Source organism: Mus caroli, unplaced genomic scaffold (genome assembly GCF_978045245.1).
Source record: "Mus caroli unplaced genomic scaffold, Mus_caroli_1 scaffold_4, whole genome shotgun sequence".
NCBI classification, from domain to species: Eukaryota; Metazoa; Chordata; class Mammalia; order Rodentia; family Muridae; genus Mus; species Mus caroli.
In genome coordinates, this window is record NW_028227259.1 from 62,637,475 (window position 1) to 62,643,710 (window position 6,236).

Sequence of the window (6,236 nt, forward strand, 5' to 3'; positions counted from 1 at the left end):
AACCTGGACTCCCCAGATCTCTCAGACACTGGACCACCAACCAGGCAGCATACACCAGCTGATATGAGACACCTATCACATATACATCAAAGGACTGCTGGGTATTTATGTAGTCAGAGAAGATGCACCTAACCCTCATGAAACTGCAGGCCCTATGAAATTTAATGATCTGGTGAGGTGGTGGGTGTGGGGTTGGGACATCCTCATGAATAAAGTGAGGCAGGGAGAAGGTATAGGATGAGGAGCAGTCTGAGGGTGGACCTGGAAGGGAATAAGATCTGGGATTTAAAATAAAAAAATGAATAAATAAGTAAATAAATAAATAATATGATAAAAAGGCAAAAAATAACAGATTAAGATTTTTTTCCAATTGTGTCGTTTTACATTTCAGAATTTTAGTAAGTTGGTTAGAACTTATTTCTGATTTGAATTGAAAGATTTTATTTTGAGAATTTAATCCATCCATTATTGTGTTTTGATTAAACCATTCCCTTATTCTTTCCCTCTGTCTCGGGTACAGAAGGTTATTATTGCCGTGTTGAAGCACTATATCATGTCCAAAGCATTTGGTGATGGTAGTGTGAATTTATTTAGCTTCTACCTTCATCCTTCATATTTCATTTCATCATCAAAGAAAGTAATGTCAGGGACTCAGTCTGTGCCAAGGAAGCATAGAACTTACTGGATTGCTCAGGGTTTGCTTAATATGATTTCTAATAGAACTCAGGACTATGGGTGCAGGGATGTCACTATCCACAACAGGCTGAATCCTTGACCAGGAAACACTAATTAAGAAAATCTATTTGAAAATCTAAGATGATCTATTGAAGATATTTTCTTAATATTAGTTCTCACATCTTAGATGACTTTAGCTTGGGTCAAGCTGGCATAAAACCATCCAACACACTATTCCAACTCCAAGCTATCCCTCTGCTACCATTTTCCCCCTAGAATTATATGTGCTTGTTTTGGAAACTGCTGATTCTGCTTAGTGCTGCATATACATACATACATACATACACACACACCACACACACACACGTGCACACGCGCACATACACATGAATGTTGCACCATCTACTTGAGTATGGGCAGACTACAAAACTTCATATATCCCAGAAGAAAACTAGGTCTGTCTACCCTAAATAGCCATTAATTGTCAAAAGCTCCTCAGCTACAGGAGCAAGTGCATGATTCCTTTGCCAATACATAGGGAAATGTTGCCTGGATTGATTGTGTGATGACATGTTTATGCCCAACAGGTTGCATGAGTTCATGGGCCAAAAATTATGTCATGCTATGAAGACACAACTTTGCCCCACTCATCCACCACTCCTTACAATCTGTCTGCCCCTTCTTCCACAATGTATTTTTTTTACACCCTACAGTAAAAAACTTTGATATGTCATGACTTATGTGCTAAGCTTTGCATAGTACCCTGTTATTTTACTGTTGACCAGTTGCATATCAATGCATAAGTCACTACCTAATGTAAAAAAAAAAAGAAGCCTCTCTTATGAGGGACGACATCCGAGTGACAGGTATATCTTTGAAGGGAACATGGTCATTGGTTAGTTCCCACACTGTGATTCCCGCACTGTAGATATCGGACTTGCGTCATAGCCCTGAAGATTCTGCTGGAGGACCTCTGGGCTGAGCCAAGGCAGGACCTTGATACTATATTTGGGGAAATCGTGGATTGCACTCTGCCACTGCCTGTGACTAATCATGCTAAAGTTGCTGTGTAAACCAGACAGGTCGACCTTCCCATCCATGGAGAACAGAATGTGGCTGGCCTTAACACTCCTGTGCACATAGCCCATGTGATGAATGTAGTCTAATGCCTTTAGCACCCCCTGCAGGATGTATGCAATTGCCAGTTCATTCATGCCATCCATGAAGTGTGTGCCAATGAGATCCTTTGCACAGCCATATTCCATAAGTGATGGGAAAACCCACAACTCACTGTCTGCGATTAAGGTGGCCGGATACAACACTATATTGGGATGGCTGAAGAGTTTAGAGACATGAAGCTCACCCTGCAAGAACATCACCATCTCATTAGAACAAGCTTCTAGGTTGATTCTCTGTACTGTCATATACTCTCCCGTCTGTTTGTACCTGGCTAAATTCACCATCATCAAGTCCTCAAACCCTTTGCCTCTGACTGTGAGCAGCTCATAACACCGCCCTTTGGCAGAAAGCTACTCATGATCTCTGGTTTGGAGAAGAATACTATGGACTCTGAGCTTGCCTCATTGGCCCTAATTTGCTCTGGTTTACTTACAAGAAAAGACATGAGTTCCTACTGTGTAGACCTACTTCCACTTCAAAACTTAAACCTGGTCTAGGAGTCAGAGCACAGTACCGACTCAGTCTTGGTGCTGCCTCCTCAGTTTTGTACGGGTTGCTGTGGAAGAAGTATGTAAATTGCCTTAGCATACAATCTTAATTAACTGGAGTATTTTTCTGTTGTACCTTTCAAAGCAATTACTTATCATTAATACTTATTTTATTCATAAAAAGAAAGTCTTTGATTTGGTCATTTGACTCTATGCTATATAATATGACATAATTGAGGCAAAGTACATTTAAAGTACACATCCTTGTGAACTTAGATCCAATTCCTAGAATTCTTTATAAATCTGATTGAAATATTATATTACAGGAATTCCTCATTTATGTATTCCAGAAAATATAATGGAAATGAGAACTAAGAAGGGATTTTCATATTATTCATCTCCTTTAATATGAGTAAGACTTCAGTGTTCAGAGATGATGTTGTGCACTGTGGTTTCAGATGCTCATTTCTATGCCCAGACATCTGGTTGCAATCTGGACTATGTCATGGTCAAGCATCTCTGGCCTTAATGTTATGTAAAAAAATTCTCTGACTTTTTACTGTTTAAGAAAGAAGCTGATCAGGCAATTAGCTGGGCAGAAGAGGATAGGACTTCTTATCCCAATCTGAGGGTGCCAAGAAAGGAGAGAGGGGAGGAAAGGAAGAAGTTCTGGAGAGATCGTTTGGATGTGCCATAAGTTTATGATGAAAGATGAGGACACACATGAATCAGAGCAAACCAGAGCAAGACTCAGATGCAGGTAAAGAAACACATTATGGGAGGTAGGCGTTCACACAGGGTTAGAATAGCTCAGAACTTGCCAAATTTAGAGCCAACATCCTGTTAATAAAAATACCAGGTCTTTGTTTCATTTGGGAGAGCTAAAACTGGCTTAAGTATACATAGAAATGCCTTCTTTTTACCTGGGAGCAAAAACAACTTAGAAAACCACCCAAGAATTACATTTACACTTCAACGACCAAGAAGCACTTCTTAATTTAATCTGCAAAGCAGCTATTAAGTTTAATCTTACCTAAGGCTCAAAATCATAGGACAATTCCTAATTTAAACAATGAAACAATTTTGACAAAAATTTGTTGTTGTTGTTGTTAGTTGCTTTATTTGTTTGTTTTACTTTGGAAAACATCATAGCAAACATTTCTGGAACTGGTTTCTGCAAGTTGAAATCATTCCACAGCATTTGTTTTGTTGGGGGAGGCAGTGTTCAGAGTTATATTATAGGATAATATAAGTATGAGGTCATTGAGTGGGCTTATTATGTAGGCATTGATAAGAAACCTTTGGTGGTTCCATTATGGCAGTGGAGAAGAACTGTTAGAATGGATATAAAAGTTTAGCTTATACCATCCAGGCTTGGTAAACAAAGGCTAGTTTCACATTGGTGAGGCTGAGAACTATGTAATTGCTCAGTACACAAGTTTGACTTCCTCAGCTGGTCTGAAAAAGTGGAAGATTCCAGGGAAGTTTCTGGCCCCAGCGTACCCTGGAAGCCTGAAGATGCTGGGTTCTGATATCATAGGAATGTAAATTTATGTCAGTGATATCTGTGGCACCAGCAACAGTTTAGATGCACTTGCAAACTTTTATTACAGTTTCCATTTTGTCTCAGTTACCATTAACATTGAAGACATCCCTTATCGGTTCAAAACACTTGTTCAAGAAAATCCCTCACAGACATTGAAAGATAAAACTTTGTAGAATAGATTATATATATATATACATACATACATATACATACATACATACATACATACATACTCTTTTGTTCTCTTGTTCTAGATAACACTGTGTTTGGGATTTATCTGGTTCTATATATTCAAATGCTAATTTCTGTACCCCAAGTTCTGGTTGCCCCCAGACAAGTGAATTCCCATTTCCACATATACAGTCTTTGTTTTGTCAACTTTGTTCTCAAATGTAAAGCTATTTGTTTAAGGGTCTGAGAATTGCTGAAGGAAGACCCCAGACTCAGATAGTATGCAAGGACAAAGAGCATATATTCTGCCAAAACAAACAGAATGCAGGGAATCAACCATTCTTCAAAATGGAAAACCCAGAAATACAAACAGAGATCTTTATATAGGGACCCATGGGAACTCTCTAGAAGGAATAGGTAATCTAAAATTTCATTGGTGGGTGCTATGAGGTCACAGATGATCCATGATCTGCATTCCTCTGTCATGAATGTCAAACCATAGGATGAGATAGGGATGCCCAGCATATGTGTCCCATTCTGAGATATTTCCCCATTTTTATGTTGATCCCAGAATGTTTTGGGGGATGGATATAACCTTGTTTCTGGATTTTATTTTCTGTTTCTGGAGCTATCACCTTTTGGCCTAGTTCCTGTGACTTATAGACAGTTATTGTAGCTGGTGTTTATGGCCTTTTCTAAATCAAGCCTGGTTTGTAAATGGAATCATATAGTGCTTATGTCATTCTTTCATTTATTAAATAAAAAGTGGCTACAGAGAATTATTGGTGAGAATACAGGTAGTCAGATATTCAGTTACCTGGCTGAGGGTCATAGATATTGACCACAAGGACAGAGAGAGAGAGAAGAAAGTAGAAGGACAGAGAAAAGGGGGGGGGGGTGACATAGACTTCTCTGAATAGAGATGGGCCAAGTACATGTGGCCGGGAGAAGTGCTCCCCGAGGACAGAATGATGAAGTAGAAGTAACTCTGGGCAGGACCTAAATAGCAAGCACGTGAGGAGCACACCTGGGAAAATAACAGTCTATCATATAGAAAAAATAGACTAGGAATAATTCACCCAGTGATTATGCTAAAAAGGAGAAACATTTTCATAGGACTCTGCTTCAGTCTGGAGGGGGTGGTGCTGGCCAGGTATCATTAATAACTAAGGGAGCTTATTAAAGCCCCTTTACATCATGAATATCAGGGACTGTGGTACTGGAGATGTGGTTTTGCTCTCTGGCCACCTTTCTGATTAACCCAAGCTTCAGTGGAAAATTTTCTGTGGTGTTAATGTCTTTTAAAATAGGTAAAACAACCTGGATGTTTTTCTGTCTTGAAATTTTCTCTGCCATTATGCTATTCTATGTAAAGCTAACTTCAGGCAGATTCTCTGGGTATGGAAAGAGTGTCACCAGGTTCTTGAAGAAAAGAATTATATGAAAAACCTTAGTCTAGTTCTTCGTAGAGTCTGACATGTCATGAGCTGGGCCAAAACTAGAAGAAAGGTTGTACAATTTCACATATTCACGACAGACTCTTCCCTGTAAGTATTGCTGTTCCGTTTCATGGGTGATTCGATTTAGGCAAGGTGCAAGGGCCTTTGTAGTTCTATGTTTACTCACTCCCACAACACAATGCATCTTCTTGCCTGTGCCACAGATGGGTTCAGCTGTTGTTACCTCTCATGTTTAAGGTAAACCAGTACAGTCTAACAAGGTGACCCAGAGGTTAAGAGCACTTAGTGCTTTTGCACCATCACCCACATGATGATTCACTATCTTTCCTGAATCTACTTGCACTGAAATCTATGCCTCTTCGCATCCCTGTGGACACTAGGTATGCATGCATTTAGCAAACATATACACGGGAACCAGAGTTATATACACAAAATAATTAATCCAAAAATTAAAAATGAATCAAAACCTAAAAGACAACTCATAGCATGAAGATATATTACTAATAATTTTGATTTAAAAAAAAACACCCTTTAAAATGGAAGCTTTGGAAGTTTCCCACTAATGGTTGGATACCATCTTTTTTATCCTATACAGGGGAGATAATCACTTTTTGACAATTAGCATTGAAGATATGAATATTTTAACCTACAATAGTGAAGTCTCGAATGTATCCCATTAACTTCCTTTCTTGATGGTTCAAAGTTATTTTTGAAATT

The 6,236-nt window shown here is 38.9% G+C and overlaps 1 pseudogene; it reads right to left on the reverse strand.

Annotated features, from left to right (window-relative positions):
• Positions 1-1,482: 1,482 nt before the first annotated feature.
• LOC110294855 (STE20-related kinase adapter protein alpha pseudogene) lies at positions 1,483-2,299 on the reverse strand (annotated as a pseudogene).
• Between the last annotated feature and the right edge of the window lie 3,937 nt (positions 2,300-6,236).